The following is a 17,669-nucleotide window of genomic DNA, read 5'->3' on the forward strand; positions in this document are numbered from 1 at the left end:
ATGCTGTACTAGTTGTTAGCAGTCCACTCTGCGCGGCTGTGACTATTAATTTCTGTACCTGCAGTGTGTGCATTCGACCTTGATAATTTCCTTAAGTACACCTCAACCCCGATATAACGTGATCCGATATAACATGAATTCAGATATAACGCGGTAAAGCAGTGCTCCGGTGGGGCGGGGCTGCACACTCCGGTGGATCAAAGCAAGTTCGATATAATGCTGTTTCACCTATAACGCAGTAAGATTTTTTGGCTCCCGAGGACAGCATTATATCAGGGTAGAGGTATAAAAACAGATGAATAGAGACCACAGATGACTTGGATTTTCCCATATTGGAGGCCTCATCCCCCCAAAAGAGTTTAATTTATTGTTTGTAAATTGTTAAATTCATAGTATTTGTTGATCTCTGATGAAAAGGCCAAAGCTCAAATATTTTTTCTGAACTTGGCATAAAGAATAAGTGTCCCAAATTTCAAGACTCTAGCTCAGTGGGATGCTTGAAAAGTGGAAATTCCAGAAGAAAGACTAATAGAATTCACCTGTGGAATTCCTTGCTATATGAAACTACATTGAGGCTGAGAGCTCAAAAAAGAATTATACATTTTATATGGGTAATGTGAACATCCCATGGTACCTCTGATAAAAACTATAAGGGATATAAACCCTTATTTTCAGGACATAGTCAACCACTAACTGATAAGGTTAAGATGAAACTTTCCCTGTGTCCATAACCATCCACTACAGAATTTCTTGCACCTACTTCTGGCCACTTTCAGAGACAGGACCAGATGCACCACTGGTCTGATGTGGTATGGCAAGCCATATGTCCCTATGACTAGTGTGGGCTCAGTCAGCCCCTGCTACACCCGGGAGAGCTGTCAGACTTGGAGGGAGGAGTTGAGGATGGGACAGCTGAGCACAGTCAGTGGCAGTCCAGCGAGGAGAGCAAACATCTAATCCTCAGCTCCTGGAGAAGGGCTGGTTAAAAGCAAGAGCTCCTTGGACCACTGCTGCTTGACAGCCCCTGCCCAGGAAGGGGCGGCTGGATGCTGATCCACTTTTAGTGGGACTATTGTTCTAGATTAGCCTTGACCCCGACTGGGGCCACAGCCTACCAAAGCCCCCTGAAGAAAGGGAACCTGACCACACCTGTGGGGAAGTTCATTTATGTTCATTTCTTTGTGTGTTTGTTGACAACCACTGAAGGGGCAGAAGGCCTGGGTCTCGCATCACTGAACTGGATTGGACTGAGGTGGTGGAATGCCTGTATGCTGCAGACCACAGGCTGGGTGAGTGAACCCTGGACAAGGAACATGCTGACAGCAGTAATAGTGCAGGTCACTGTCACAAACAGTGGCATTACAGCAGATATATTTCCCCACTGTTTCTAGTTTGTAGCAGCTTTAGGTTCAGGCTTGGGTGCTAGAGACGAAATAAAGCAGAATTTAGGCTCCTAAGTCACTTGGGAATCAGAAATGTTTGTCCATAGGTGTCCAGTTCCTGGCACCTAAATCACTTTGAAAATCCCAGTCCAAACACTTTTGTTAACATCTAGAAAGCTGGCACATGCCTCTCCGTGCTTATAAAGAGAGGAGAGCTGTAGCCAGCAGTTCTCCCTGCAGGGAAGGATTTGACTTGCTTGTGCATGTGTGCTGGGCGGAGGGGTGGGGGGCAGATTCTGTCCTCTTCTTGCTTATGCTTCTATCTCCCTCTCTCCACTTCATTTCCTTTGCCCACCCAGGTTTCCAGGTGTTACTCACTGAAGTTAATCCCTTGTCTGTACTCCCGATTCCCGGTCTGTGTCCCTCGCTTTCCCGGGTGCTTTGGGTTTGTACAGCACCTTGAAGCACTGGTGTGTCTGGTATTCCCATACTTACACTCTCAGCAGCTGCCTCTTTTCTCTTCCCCACTGACACGGTCTCTTTTCCTCTCCCTTTCTTGTTGTCTGCGGCGCCTCCACACCCTTCTCTGCCCCTGCATCGCCTTCGTTCTTTCACGGTCCCTTTCCTTCTCTCTCACTTTTCAGAGTGTTAGTCTGTAGCAGCAAAAACAAGGAGTCCTTGTGGCACCATTATTTGGGCATAAGCTTTCATGGGCTAGAACCCACTTCAAGAGATGCATGGAGTGGAAAATACAGTAGGCAGGTATAAATACACAGCACATGAAAAGATGGGAGTTGCCTCTCATACTCTCTCCTTCTCGGTCTCTTGCGCTCTCTCTTTCTGAGCCTCCCACTCTCTGCTTCTTTCTCTCTCTTCACCTCTCTCCTTCCCCCCTTCCATCCGTTCCCTGGGCCGCCCCCTTGCTGCTTCTTCTCCCCCCATCACTCCTTTGCTCCCTGTGCTGCCTCTCCTCCCTCTGTCCCTCTCACACTCGGTCTCTCAGGCTGAGGAGGAGCCGCCGCCGCCGTGTTTAGCGCTGTCTAATCCACGTGGCTCTGGAGGCGCTATATTAGGGGCGCAGGAAGCCCTGCCGGGGAGAAGCTAAACTGGGGAGGAGGCGGCGGTGGCGGCGGCGGCTCGCCAAGGCTCTCCCGTCTCCCACGCGGGAGCTGCCTGCTCCTTGGCCGGTCGGCTGCTGCTGCCCAGTCCCACTGCTTGGGAAAGACAAAGGGAGACGCGGAGGGAAGAGGCGGCGGCGCTGGGATCCGCTGCGAGCGCCCCGAGGAGCCCCCCAGGACCTGTGAGTGGCCGGCCCGCTCGCCCTGCTCCGGGAGGGGCCCCTTCCTCTGCTGGTGCGCTTCTCCGGTGAGCCGCTGGGACCCGCAGCCCCCTACGGGGGGAGGGGGGCGAGAGGGGCGGCAGGGGATCCCGGGAAAAGATGGGGAGAGTTCCGAGCGGGGGAAAGGCGCAGTGGATTGGGGGTGGCACCCGAGGGCGCAGTGGATTGGGGGGCGCCGTGGCTGGAGTGTCACCAGGAGGCGCAGTGGATTGGGGGGCGCAGTGGCTGGGGTGTCACCCGGGGGCGCAGTGGATTGGGGGGCGCCGTGGCTGGGGTGTCACCAGGAGGCGCCGTGGCTGGGGTGACACCGGCGGGGCAGAAGGATCCCGGAGCAGGAGAAGCGCTGGCAGAGGGCAGGGCCGCCCCGCTAGGACAGGAGGTCAGCCCGAGGCGGCGGGCTCGCTCTGCGCTCCCAGGAGCCCTTGTCTGCCCGACACTTGCTGGAGCGCGGAGAGCTGGGGCAGGAGCCCGCGGGGAATCCCCGCTAGCTGCCCGACTCCGATAACGGGACAGAGACGCGACGCGGACCCCGCTCCTGCTGCGAAGGCGCGGCCGCCCGGCTGTCCGCACGCCTCTCATCCCGGGGGCTGCGGGTGGCCAAGCCTCCGCCCCTGCGGGGAGCTCGCTGTCGCCCCGTAACTTTGCCTGTAGCTCAGGGCCTCTCCCCGGGTCCCCCAGCTTGTGTGCGGGGCTGGGACTGAACCAGCCCCCGGCCGGCACCGGTTCCCAACTCGATCCCGGGCCCCTTGCTCCATGGAGCAAGGGGAGGGGGCTGTGCGCTTCTCCCAGCGCAGCGCTCGCCGCGGGCTGCCCCCTCGCTCCCTTCCCTCCTTCCTTATCCTTCGCTGCAACCCCCTGCTCTCCCTCGCCTGCAGACTGGCTGGAGCCTGGCTGGACTCGCAGCAGCCGCTCAGCTAGGGAGGGGGAGAAGCTGCTCCTCCGAGGGGCTCTGGTTTTGATCTCTGCCGGCTGCTCAGTGTCAGGCAGAGGGGAAATTAGAAAAGTAATTCAACTCCCTGTGGCTTTGCCCTCCGGGCACTCGAGAGACCCAGGACGCTCGCCTCTTGAGCCATGGCAGACACGATGTAGCCAGCCAGGCTGTTCGCTCGGTTTAGTTTGGCCTTTTGTGAACACTTGTCCGGGGAGAACTTTTTTTGTTTGTTTGCTCCTTGCCTGTAAATCCTCTGCCGGACTGTGCGTGAGCTGTGCATTATTCCCCCTGCTCCTTCCAAAAAAGCTTTCTTAAAAGACGCCCACTTTCAGCCAGAGGGAGCCACGCCAGGGCTCTGCAGTTGTTAATCCAGCAAGGAAGTTTTGAAAATGTTGGCAGATTGTGCCCGGGCCTCTCGCTGAGCAGATGGTGGCTGTCGATACGGATAAATTAATAAAGGGACTTCTCATGTTTATTTGGATGATCAGCGGCTCTTTCTGGTCCCAGCTCTCTGGCATAAATTCTGCAGCGTCGGCTGCAGGGCACAAGTTAACCTTGGGTTTCAATAGGAAATTCCCCTTGGACTGATTTCAGAGTGGTAGCCGTGTAAGTCTGTATCAGCAAAAACAACGAGGAGTCTTTGTGCCACCTTAGAGTCTAACAAATTTATTTGGGCATAAGCTTTCGTGGGCTAAAACCCACTTCATCATTTTTCACTCCGTGCATCTGATAAAGTGGGTTTTAGCCCACAAAAGCTTATGCCCAAATAAATGTGTTAGTCTCTCAGGTGCCACAAAGACTTCTCGGTGTTTTTTTCTCTGGGACTAAGAGGACACTGGTGTTGGGAGGCTGTTTGAAAGTCTGTTTGGCTTTGTTTCTCTGTTTTTTCCACAGCCAGTGAACAGTATTTCAAGGTAATCTGACACTTAATGCACCCACTCACTCAAGAGAGATTCACACTGGTATGTTTGCTAAGGTTAAATAGATTGCAAAGTATAGTGCCCCTGTAGGTAGCCAGACTCATTGCTCTGCAAAAGCTCCTTATTTGGGGGCGGGAGCAGGGAGTTGTCTCTAAAAGTTCTGCATCAGTCAGGGTTTGGCAGCCTTTCTGATGTAAATGATTATTTCTGGGTGAAAACTGGCATACAAATATGAGCAATATTTCTCTACCCAATTTTGGTGGGAGGGAAAAGGATCAGGCATTTTCCCATTATAAAGCTGACAGTCTTTATGCTCTTAGGGGCCCGATCCTAGGCTCAAAACTCTCACTGACTGGATACCTTGTACAATCGGTTACTGCAGACGGTAGAGTATTTTGGGATTCCTTTTGGGGGAATAGTAGTATAAATTCAAGTTAATTAGACTAACTCAAACGGTTTTCACTTACAACTGGAGTTTGGCACAAAATTAGTAACATGAAGTAAAAATAATTAATGTCAAAGGTTAACAATTCGCCTCTTATGCATGTTTTATTACTAGGGCCAAGATTTTTGTCATAGATATTTTTAGTAAGTCACAGACAGGTCGTGGGCGATAAAGGAAAATTCAGGGATGCCTGTGACCTGTCCTTGACTTTTACTAAAAATATCCATGACAAAAGGGGGAGCTGCAGAGTCCCCACACTTGGAGCTCCAGGGGTCCCCCCCCCCTGCCCCTGGCAGCTTGGAGGTCCAGGGCCCCCCTGCTGTCCACGGCCGCTGCGGGTGGCGAGGGAACCCTGCAGCTCTCAACCTCCATGGGCTGAAGTCACGGAGGTCTCCGGAAGTTATGGATTCCGTGACCTCCATGACAAAATCGCAGCCTTATTTTTTACTTTTACTGCGTTTGAGATTCTTTCCTACAATAAGCACATGTTCCAAATCCTTAACAAGACCAGTTCTAGTCTTGGCATACATTAAAACAAATGAAAGGATACAAAATACATTCATCCATATTTATTTGATAGAAATCTCATGTGTGGGTCTAATACACATTTAAAGAAATGTGTGCATATGTACCATATATATTGAAATTACTCATGTTCATATAATACACTCTTAAAAGTCTAAATTATATATTTGCCTACAGGCTGTCATACTGTCTGAAGTGGCTCATGTCTCTGAGTGCCAACCTCAGTGCAGACTGTCAAAAAGCAAGGCAGACTCCCAAAGCTGGCTGTATGTTTTATAATGAGATTTCACCAACCTAGTAACAAATGTGAACGCCTATAACAGTCTTACCATGGATCCACACACTGTCCCCTTGCGCGTTCCAGTCTATCTAGAGACCAGTCACTTACTCCAGGTCAATTTGTACCTCAGATCTCACACCAAAGACAACGTTTGTAGCCAATCCTATAGTAAACCAACTAAGGATTTATTAACTAGGAAAAAGAAATGGGTTATTTACAGGTTAAAGCAGGCAACATATAAACACAAATAGTTAGTCTATGGTTCTAAAAGATGACTGAATTTGTCAGAAATGAATGTCTTGTAGGGCTAACCAGGTTGACCCTGGGGATCTCTGCTTTCGTTCCAGAGCTTCAGCCCTATGATAGTCCAAAGAACAAAGAGATGAAGAATTTTCATATCAGATATCTTTATTTCCTTCTTCCAGAATTCAAGCCAATTGGATGAACTTTTTGGCACGTAACACCTTTATGGCCCAGGCTTTGTGTTGAGATGTTTCTCAATGTTCCGCTTAGACCTTGTCTATACTACAAATTACTTCAGTATAACCTACATGTGGTTAATCCAGCCACCTGAGCGACATAAGTATATCGACCTAAGCGCTGGTGTAGACAGCACTATGTTGGCGGGAGAGCTTCTCCTGCAGACACAGCTACCGTCTCTCGCGGAGGCAGGAGTTATTAAACTGATGGGAGAGCTCTCTCCTGTCGGCTTAGAGCATCTTCACCAGAAGCACTGTAAGTGTTCTAGTGTAGATGTAGCGTTAGTTCTTATAATCTTTCTTGTTGGGCAGGAGAACCACTCTTCCTAGTTGGGTTCACAAGTTCACAGGAGGCATTTTTACAGTTGTAAAGCAAAACTTACGTATTACCTTGTAGCATGGGGTACAAACATTACAAGTACAATTAACACATGCAGCAACTTCACACCTATCTTGAACAATACTAACATACAGGTGAGCTAGTCTGGTTTCCAGCTATGAATGTGTCAGTGCTCAACTGATGCCTACAGCCTTGACAAAGGGAGTCTGGTCTACCAGTGTCACACAGGCCACACATTTTAAAGGGGAAAAAAACCCTACTTGTAGATTAGAGAGGGAGATTGGAAGGGTGAGAAATCTTATTTAGTCAATTTTTATAAGCTCTAAAAATTGAAATTTCTTATCTTTTTTTTTGCCCCCCACTGAAGTTTAAAGATGGACACTTTATCTATGATCCCATACTGGGCTCCTTTATATTAGTGTTTGTACAACGATGCAAGTTAAAGATGAAGAGTCACCTTTATCTATACATTTCCTGCCTGCTGGAGATGTGCTACACATGCACTTGGCTGACCTTTTGTATTTTATTTGCATAGCTGTAACTGAGTGAGTGGCTTTGCATTAAGCATCTGCTTTGAAAAACCTACCTGAAATAGCTACTTGCTACTAGCCCGTGTCAACCCATGTCTGCTGAGGTAGATAAACTGAACCCTACCCAGTTTACAGGACCTGATCCAACACTCGGTGAAGTTGGTGAGTCATGAGCAATATGATGTTGCCAGGTTCCATAGGGACAACACAACATTAGAAAAGTCTTTGTGTACTTTGCCAAACCTTCCCCCCCCACACACACTATTGTGCTTTTGGCACTCCGTCCGCAGAAATGGCTACACTAGAGTCCTCTCTACTCTGGCCTGGAAACTTAAGTGTTTAAACAAAAATGTAGTTTGGCTGGGCATGGAGAATGGGGTGCGGGGGGGGGGGAGGAGAGAAGGAAGTGTGAGCGGCACAGTCTTAGATGTGGCACAGTCCACAGCTGAGCTTCACTGAGATGCGGGTGGTTTTCCTCTTTTTACAGCAAGATAACAGATGCACAATAGCTATCCTGCTGTAAAATCCTAAGTGGAGACAAGACACCGGTAGCTTTCACCAAGAGGTTGCACTATACTGCTTATCCCCCCACCCCCAATTTGCCTAATTTACCCTGGGCACTACAGCTGGATAACTGCGAGGCCTTGGTTATCTTGCTGTATTTAAAAAAACAAACTGTCTCTGTGGGGAAGTTATTCCGGAATAATGTAGGGTATGACTTTACAGCACTGTAGTTATTTGGAATATCGCTTCTTAGTCTGGAATAAGAGTGTCCACATGGGGAGTTACTGTGGAATAGCTTAGTCAGCTTCCCCATGTAGACAAACCCAAAGCCATATAGCCAATTTTTACTGGGAGGTAAACTTGGCATGGTCAACTACTGCCTCACCTAGCTATCTCAAGGTCAACACAAGTGATAGTTCTCACTGTAAAATCCTGAACTATCACAGGTTAGTTATCACACTATTTGAAACAAGACACCTTTGTGATCTACACAGCTGGTGAAACCCCACATAAAGGGATACAAGTTAAAAACAAACAAACAACCCCCCTTCATCGGAATCTACTTTTTACCTTGCTGCTCTGAGTAGCCTCTAAGATCACTATGAGAGACAGGGCCGGCGCAACCCATTAGGCGACCTAGGTGGTCGCCTAGGGCACTGCGATTTGGGGGGCGGTGACCGCAGCGGTATTTCCACGGCGGGACCTTGTGCCGCCTCTGCGGGGGAGGGGGCGGCATTTCAGGGCGGGACGGGCGGCGGAAAAGCTGGCAGCACTCCTGATGAGAGAGATTAGAGTGGGAAAATACAGTTTTTTGGTTTGTGCACTTTGTGCTTTTGACAACACTTTGTGCTTAGTCGGTTTAACTGCTTCCCCTGTAGAGTAAGTTGTCCCAGCAGTCTGTGTATTTTTCCCCACACACCAACAGGGGAGAAGAACACTTAATGCTGTTTCCATAAAAATTGGCAGGGGGACTTGTGGGGCACTGGCCACTGTCGGAAGACAGGATACTGGGCTAGATGGATCTTTGGTCTGACCCAGTAGGACCATTCTTATGTTCTGTCGTGGAAAAAGTCACCCACGCATTGATTTTAGTTCACAGACTCAAGCCTGAGGCCAGTTTATTGCAATACGTACCAACATGTTGGGATAGCAGTCCAAAAACTACTACTCCCGATCACAGCTCACAGGCTGCCTTTGTTCTTACAAACCGCAAACATAGTATGTCATTTACAAAAATAAAAGAGTTGGGGTCTGTTCCCTTTCTTGGTACCTTCCTCATTATTTTTCTAAGAATTGGGTGCATATGGGGTGGGGGGCTTCTCGAGAAGCCTGATGCGGTTAAAACTTGGGACCACCTAGGGTACATTCTTGGAAGAGTGCATGGTACCTTCCGGGGCGTTATGGTCAGTGTATCGGGGAGGGGTTGACAGGACGCCCAAAGAAGGAGCGTGATTAGTCCATTTGCATTTAGCTAGAAATTCGGGGAGGTCACAGAGCACCCAGAAGAGAACCATGATTGGCTACCTTGCATTTAGCTGGAATCACGGGGTGGGGGGTGGGGGGGAAGGTGTCACAGATCACCCAAAGGAGAAGCAGCATTAAGTCAGTTTGCATTTAGCTAAAGTTACCTATCGCTTCACACAAGCGGTTATCATATTTTATCAGCATATTTCATTAGTGCTGCTGCTGCGGCTTTTCATTCTTTCCCTCCTTGGCCCCCCTCTGGTCATGACCCTTGACAGAAACTGGCAGAGAACATGACACTTAGTTTGGTTCAGGCTTGTGGCCTGCAGCGTGGGCCTATACAACGAGTCTTTGCTGATGTTTTGATTGGTGCAAGGAAGGCCAGCCAGGCCTATTCCCCCACAATTTCCCTCCTCTGATGCCGTGTAGGCATCAACAAGATTAGTTTTTGCTGGACACGGCTGAGGATCGTGAACTGGCCAGTTGGGAGTGCCGAGATTGGTGCCAGCCTATTTAAGGGAGTTAATGCTAGGGGTACTGACACTAAGTGGGCCTACAACCTTCGCCCCATTGCATATCATACCTCCCTGAAACCAACTTCATTTTTCTCGGGCTGGGTGAGGGGGAAGAGCAGGGTCTGAGAAAGGGGAGGGGGTCTTTAGACAGAAAACAAAGGACATTAGTTTAGTGCAAAGCATAGTAGTGCGGTAGTACTGACTATAAATTGGTTACATGCATTCTTTTTACGGATCTGGTAGGATTTAGTATGTGGGAGCCCACATCCCTTCAGCCAGCCTGTATGCTTGGAAGGAGCACTGCAAACATTTGCACTTTCACCCAGAAAATATGTCTTCATGGCAACAGATTAGATGGTACTTTCGAGGTGTCTATAAGGACAGTAGGCCACACCTGATGTTCAAGATTGCTCCGAACGGCCATGAGCTGGTCATTTAGAAAATCCCGAACTTTTGAACGTGTCAAATCCCACTGCAATGCCTTTTTAGACTTGCTGATAACTTAATACCATTTTTGTTAGCAAGCTTTCTGGGTTATAGCACTAAGGGCAGAGAGAATATATAATTTGAAAACTGGATAAGGACAGCGTGAACGTAATGGTCCCTAATGTGGCATTAATTACAGTTTATCAGTTTTCCAACACACTAACATTTTTCCCTGTGAAGAATTATACCACATTAGTTGGCTAAACACCTTTACAAAGGGCAGAGAGGCACTAATATTAATGGTATAAGTAGGGGTATATTGCAATATGATACAGGCTAAATCGAAGGCTACTAATTGGCTCAGATTTAAAAAAATATTACTTTTCCCCTCCCCACCCCAAGTTCGTTAAGGAGGAGAGGCTGAGGAATATTAAAAGTTTCATCTTCAGGTAGTTTTGGCTAGCTTCCACCAGTTATTCTTCGAGATTTCGTAGTCTTAGTTCACTTAGCTGTTCGGCAATGAGGCTGCAAGGGAGGGGTTACTAGCACAATCACCTTGCTTGGTTGGAGGCTTTATTATGTCCTCAGGTGGAGAAGTTGTTTTCTTAGCAAGATCCGAAGGCTCAGTGGGTTTGTCAGCGGACAAAAGAGACGTTACCAGCTTTTTACCTTGTCCTTCACTTCTGTCGTCCAGAAAGAGCAACAATGCCTGAAGGAAAGATAGACCGATCAGTCGAAGAGCCATTTTAATGAGAAACATGGGCGGGTAGTCAATTTGCAGTACTTTACAGCGGTGTTGATAATTAACAGGACTTGATAAGAGTCCCTTAGCATGGGGCCAGGGCAATTCTTTGCTGATGGACCTCTATGTAGACCCAGTCTCCTGGTTTCAGTGAGTGGTAGGACTGATGTATATAAAAAGACCTAACACATTTCGTTAGTGCCTGACTATTGTGTAATATATTAAACAACTGTTTATCTGAGCCAGGGCCAGCAGGGTACTGCTGATAGTCGCATCGGGCGATTCTGTTAGAAATTTATGAGAGCTGAGTTCGGTCTTTTGATTTAGAGTGGTCTTTAAAAAGCATTTGGCCATATTGGTCAAGCTGCACAAAATGGTTAGTCTGTTTAGGTATGCCAAATTGTGATACAAAATTCCTAAACCAAGATCCACAACAGCTCCGGCAAACCAAGAAACACCTTTGCCTAAACTGTTGCAGCAACCCGTCCAAAAACCCTTACCATTTTCCTGCCTTTGGCTGCCCTGCTGCAGCCACAACTTTGGTTTTATTTAAAACAATTTAAATTTTGTAAAGCATTGTTACTTTAAAGATTAAATGCTAAATACCAAAATTAAACACTAGTTTACTTTGTTTAGCAAAAGTATTTTTTGGTTTTACAACCCCAAAGCAACACCAATTAATTTTAAACTTATAAAACACATTGTACACACCAGGAGGTTTTTTTTTTTAGCAAATTTGAATAACTTGTTTATAGTTAAATGATTTCATTTAAATAATCCTTTTGCCTGGATTCCTTAGAGACACTCCCAAAAGAATGGCTGCAAAGAAACCAAGAATTTTTTCTTCTTTTATAATACCTTCTTTTAGCATTTACGTAGTGTTACTGCTTAATTTTTTTCTAGTAACTACAGAGTTAACTCTTACTTTTTCTTTTAACTTCCTTAAACTGCGGCTGCCTGCTTGTCTGGGCCCGATCCTTTTTTCTTGCTGGTTCACTCCCCCCCCCCCCCCCCCCATGGGCACAGGCATTGTTTTACTACCAATTCAGCAAGGAGGGTGGGCTTTTTGGCTAACCCCCCTTTTATTTATTTATACTTTTTAGCTAAATTAAGGAGGTGATTAATTTCTGCCTAGATCTATTTTGCTTTATTTTTATATATATAAAAATAAAACGACACCTACTTCTCCTACCAAACAGTTACTTAAAACATTACTGCAGTAAGCTCAGGCCTCTTTCTTCGGCGAGACCTATCCTACACCTCCTTTTCAGGCGTGGTCAACACCTCAACAGTCACACCAATAGGAAGGGCTTTACAAGGGTGGTCCTCACAAGCCCCCCTTTCGGCAAAAGGGCACCTATCCCATTCTCGTGAAGACGGGCCGGAGACCCCACTGCCTCCGGTATGGCAGGTGATTTCCTGGGACTCCCCCTCTCTCTCTGAGCAAGGGGAGGAAGCCTCCCGCTCCAAGCGGGGTCGCTCCAAATGGAAAATCAAGGGAGGAACTCTTTCGCGGGTCAACCAAACAGAAGGGTCAGGAAAGGCGTGGTCCCCGCACACCCCTCCTCTGGCAGAGAACACCGGCCCGCCTTCAAGAGAATGGGATGGGTTACTCTACTGCCTGGGAGTTCGTGGGCGGTTTCCCAGGGCCTCCCTGCTCTCCGAGCAAGGAGGGGCTTCTCAGCACTTCAAGGGAAACAGGGGTAGGGTCACTTCACGTCCCGCAATCACACAGCACACATAAATCGGGATATCTGTTACGGCATGTCTCACCACTACCAGCCTATTGCTGGTGGGAGCCCTGCCACCCCCCTCGGCCGCTCCGGGATCTCTTCCTCCCGGGGTCACCCAGCAGCCGGTCAGTCGTCCTCTGAGGGGACCAATCCCCGAAGGCCGAGCCACACGAAGCTAACTAACACAAAACAAACAAAACCCAACACAGATAAGTTACAGAATAGACACACAAAATGAATAGGAGTCAGGCAAATGAGTCTAGCCTCAAAAGATTCGGATCACAGCGCGCCCTTACCGGAACTCAGTGCCTACGGGCAGCTCCCCACCGAAGCCCAAATAGAGACAACGGTCTCTTACCTGGCGCCTGGGATCGGTGTGGAAGCGGTCCATGGGCCGGTGGGACGTCGTGTGATTCCGGACGAGCCCCCAAATTGTCGTGGAAAAAGTCATATCCAGTTTTCAGAGAGGGGTTGAAAACAATCGGTGCAAGGGAGGCCAGCCAGGCCTATTCCCACACAGTTCTTATTGAAGTTGGCAGACATTTCTGTAAAACTGGTGTAAGGGAGAAAAGAAAATAAGCCTTCTAGTTCTAGGGTAGCATAGACGGAATCTCAGTCTTGCAATTAGTAAAGCACTCAGAGATAAAAGGTGCTACATAAACATAAGATTAGCTGCATTTAATAAGTTCTTTCCTGATGTTTTAGTTGGTCATTTTGTACACACTGTATTTCAGATAGTTAGTAGTTCCAAAGACCGCGCTGAAGTAGACGTGTTCCCTTTAAAGATAAGAAAATGCCAGCAAGTTCACCTCTCAGTTGCAAACATTTAACATGCTGTTAACTTTGCCACTTGCTAAAGTCTTTGACAACAATCTTTTGGAGAGCTATGAATACATTTTATTTTTCTTGTTCCCAGTTCTGTAAATTTTTTTTAAATCTTTACACCCTCACTGGTATTGAGGAAACCTTTCTTTTGGCCACATATTACTTCCATTTGCTCCTCTCTGCACCTTTGTAGTAGGAAGAAGTATTGATCCAAGGCTGCAATCCTTGGTAGATTGTAGCACAGACGGTAGATGGAACTGCCACAACCAACATGTAAAAAGCAGCGTGACAGCACAGACAGAACAAAAGCAAGAGGGAAATCTTGGCACCCAGCCCTCTTTGGTGAATATTTTTTCTGCTTTAACCCAAACTTTAGAAAAATAATCTGTTTAATAAAGCGTGAGTGGTCAGATATTTAAAAAATGAATAGAATATCCTTAAATAGCATGATTGTTATTTAAGAAGGTATTTTCTAAGTTAGCAAAAGACTATGAATCTTGCAATAAAAAGTAAGTAGCTTTAAATTAGCTCATTTTCAGTTTTGCTTTAAAAACTATTAACAAGTGGACTAAGTTAAAAGGAAATAGAGTGAAGAGTCTCAATGCCTGGTAGGTTGCCCTCAAATGAAATGCTTTTTTGTTTGTTTGTTTAAAGCCATCCACAAATGGGCCTGAGGTGCATCTGGGGCTCTTACTTGAAACCCCCATGATGTTTGGTTTTGTGAAAGAATTACTATTGGACCCAATGCTTTCTTCCCTATCCACAATTAGACAGACAATGAGTCAAATTCAAACTGATTTAGTCAGTGGATTGGCAATTTAGCTCCATAATCCAAGGACCCATAACATCCTGGAGAGGACAATTTATTGCAAAAGAAAAGCAGCAGTGATTTCTTCCAATCTGGGATACATTGATCTATGTTGGAATTTATGCCCTTCCTCGTTTTTCATTTCGTAATGTGATAAGAGATTTATCTGCCCCTGTTTGAGGCATGTGTGTCTATATAACTTTCAAATTCTGAACCCAACATGCCTCCATGGTCCTAGATGCTAAGTCAAAGAGATACGATGGAGTTGGAACTCCCCCGTTTATAATAATACAGTCCTATTGTGATTAGACACCTTAGCTAAGGTGTCAGAATGGAATCAATGACCTATTCAGATCTATCATTTCAATTTAGTCATTGCTCTCAGAAACCTGCCAACCTGCTTTGCTTTTCCTGTCTAGCAAGTCAGTTGCTATTTTATTCTATATAGGTTCTTCTACAGTGCTCATTGATGCAGTATCTGAGCACCATCTAGTAATGCAATAAGCAACATCTGCCACATTTGTTCTCTCCTCCTCTCCCCAGTGGGAGAAGTGTGTGCAGTGAAGTGTCTAATAATTATTTTTTAAAATCCCAAACAATATATACTTATGCGTACTGCTATATGTTTGTTAGAAAAAGCAACATCAAAGAGACGTGCCTTGCACATACAGCAGAAGGTGGTGAGCTCTTAATTCCTGTAGGTGCTGCTGTTAGAAGTGTTCTTTTGGCATTTTGATGGGGCATGTGACGGGGTTGGGACTCACCACCTGGCGCCTCCTACTGGTTGTCTCAGGAATTAGCTCTGTCCAGTGGAGCGCCCCCTCCTGGTGGTGTCCCATCCATCATCTCTCCCTCAGTTGGCTTGTCCGGACCCGCGTTGGTCCCAAGCTCACGGCATCCTCTTCAAGCCACTGCCCTCCAGCAGTGCCCCTTAGTCCATCCTCGCCCCCTTCTGTGGGTGGGGAGATCAATTAGCTGCCTCTCTGCGTCCTGACCGATGTGGCCAACTGCACCCTCAAAGTCACTCCCCTCTTGGCAGGGGGTTGGTGCAGCTCTAGATGGCTGCTCCGTCGGCCAGGTGCAAGGCAAGGGGGGGACCCAGGCCCACCCACTACTCTGGGTCCCAATCCAGGAACCCTCTAGTGCAGTGGTTCCCAAACTTTAACAACCTGTGAACCCCTTTCACTAAAATGTCAAGTCTCGCGAACCCCCTCCTAAAAATTAATGTTTCTGGCGATTTTCTCCTTTACCTGAGTATGAAATATAAAAGTAGTGATCTAGGAAATACAAAATTTGTTTTTATGACATGCTTATTACACACTGTTATGAATTATTGATAATTACAGTATTTTTATTACATTATGAAAACAGCAACACTCTTCCAAGTTCTCACTTTTGCAGCTTGTATCACTTTGAATAAGCCTGTTCTAGTACAAGACTCCTATGTTTCATCAAGCAGCATCAGATGTGAAACAGCATGAAGGTATTTAAGAAGCCAACTCAAAGAGTTCCTCCTACACTAGCATTCAGGTCTTGAGCAGTTCAGACAAACAACGCACATTACAACAAAGCTTAAACTTGTTCATAATAATTTTAAAAACAATACTAGCTGCCTATTTAATTTTAAAAACAGCAAAAAATATCCACCTCCTTTTCCATTTCTTATAAGGAGTCTTGAAGTTTAAATCTTCTCACTGTGATAGATATGCTTGTTTTGATCTGCTTAGCTCTTGGAAGTCCAAGGCTCCAGGCTGCTGGCCCCCTGCTGTCTGGGGTCCCTAGGGACAGCTCTGTCCGCCATTAGGGAATTCCCCCCTACCCAAGAACCCCCTGTAACATTTTGCAAACCCCCAGGGGTTCACAAACCCCAGTTTGGGAACCACTGCTCTAGTGGCAGCCATCCTGCCCTCCTCCTCTGCCTCTGTCTGTGTCTGTCCATGTCCCTGGGCCGCTTCCCCTTCAGCCCCTCACACCAGCTAGGCCCTTCCCTTCAGGGCCTACAGCATGACAGACTCCAGGCTGGAGTTACCCTCTGCTCCTGGGACAGACTGCCTGCTCATGCCCTGAGCAGCCTTCTTATAGGGCTGAACCTGGCCCTGATTGGCTCCCTCCAATCTGGGCCCTGATTGGCTCCCTATAAGGTCTTCCCTGATTGGCTCCCTGTCTGTGCAGGCCCACTGGCCTGCTGCAGCCCCAAATTCAGGGAGTGGGGCAGCTGCCCCACTACAGGGCACATAAGCCTTTTAAAGATATTTTGCTGTCTAACAAAAGTTGGACTTGCATTTTTTTCCATCTACATCCAAATGCAAACAAAGCATTTCTCTAATGTAATTACTCACAGTGTACTTGAATTCCCTTGACTAAAGGAGAAATTGCACAACCCAGTCAAAGTCTGGAAAGCAATGGGGATATTTGTTACAAATCTGCTTGTGGTATGTGGGTTTTATTAGAGACAAAGAGAAGTCTTGCAGTTAAGGCATTGGACAGGGACTTGGGAGATCCAAATTTAATTCATAGATCTGCCACTGACTTTGTGTGACTGAGAAAGGCAACTAATCTCTCTGTGTACATTTAGGCTGCAATAAGATCTACAGCACAGTAGCCACTGGCTTGGGACAGCTGACTTGGGCTCATGGGGTTTGAGCTATGGGGCTATGTAGACGTCTGGGCTCCGACGGGAGCCTGGGCTCTGGGACGGGGGGGCAGGGGAGAAGGTCCCAGAGCTTTTTTTGTTTTAATCACATTGCAGACATGCTCACAGTGTCTTAGTTCCCCAGTTGTAAATCAGGTATAACAATGCTTTAGTCTGTTTTATCTATTTTCATTGTGAGCTCTTTGAAACAGGATGTGTTTCCTGCTATGTGTTTGTACAGCCTCTCGGGCATTGGAGCCCCAATGTCTAAGCTCTCTCATAGACACTTCCATTCTCTGATACTCCCTCCCTTTTTTTTTTTTTTTTAATGCCCACAATTACCTATTCACAACTGTGGATGAGGTGTCAGTGTCTCCCGCCTGCCACTTGCAAGGTGTACAAATTACCACTCTGGACAAGGTGGAAACTAGAAAGCCCCTGTCTCTTGCGACAGATTGTGCTCTATGGCCAACATCAGAACCGCCTGCAACACAGAGGAAGGCCAAAGCTCCGATACAGTGACGAGGTCTAGCAAGACCTCCAGAAATTCAGCATTCCCACTGACAACAGGGAAAATCCTGCCCGCGATCACTGCAGAGAGCCAACAGAGAAGCCAGGCTGAGGCCTGCAGGCAAGCCAGGAAGCAGAGTGTGCTCCAACCTCCCTCTGGCGAGTGGACCTGTAGCCGCTGTGGGAAGGTTTGCACTCTTTTCCCATACCATTGCTAAGCACTACCGATGGACTGACTCTGTATGAGGACTCCTTCCCTACTGAGTGTACTCCCACTGATTTAGGTGGGAGTGTAACACGAATAAAAACACCAGGATTAGCCCCGATGGAGCAGTACTG

At 47.2% G+C, this 17,669-nt stretch overlaps 1 protein-coding gene across 5 annotated transcripts in view; it reads left to right on the forward strand.

Annotated features, from left to right (window-relative positions):
- Positions 1–717: 717 nt before the first annotated feature.
- ST3GAL1 (ST3 beta-galactoside alpha-2,3-sialyltransferase 1) overlaps positions 718–17,669 on the forward strand; it is a 127,556-nt gene continuing 110,604 nt past the window's right edge. For 2 of the 5 annotated variants that reach the window (XM_054017527.1, XM_054017530.1), the window contains exon 1: positions 718–1,289. The gene's annotated coding sequence lies outside the window, so the exon portion shown is untranslated. Of the gene's footprint in view, positions 1,290–2,496; positions 2,748–17,669 lie in introns of those variants that run through there. The other 3 variants (XM_054017526.1, XM_054017529.1, XM_054017528.1) reach the window with 2 other exon arrangements.

This window comes from Malaclemys terrapin, chromosome 2, assembly GCF_027887155.1.
Source record: "Malaclemys terrapin pileata isolate rMalTer1 chromosome 2, rMalTer1.hap1, whole genome shotgun sequence".
Taxonomy (NCBI): domain Eukaryota; kingdom Metazoa; phylum Chordata; order Testudines; family Emydidae; genus Malaclemys; species Malaclemys terrapin.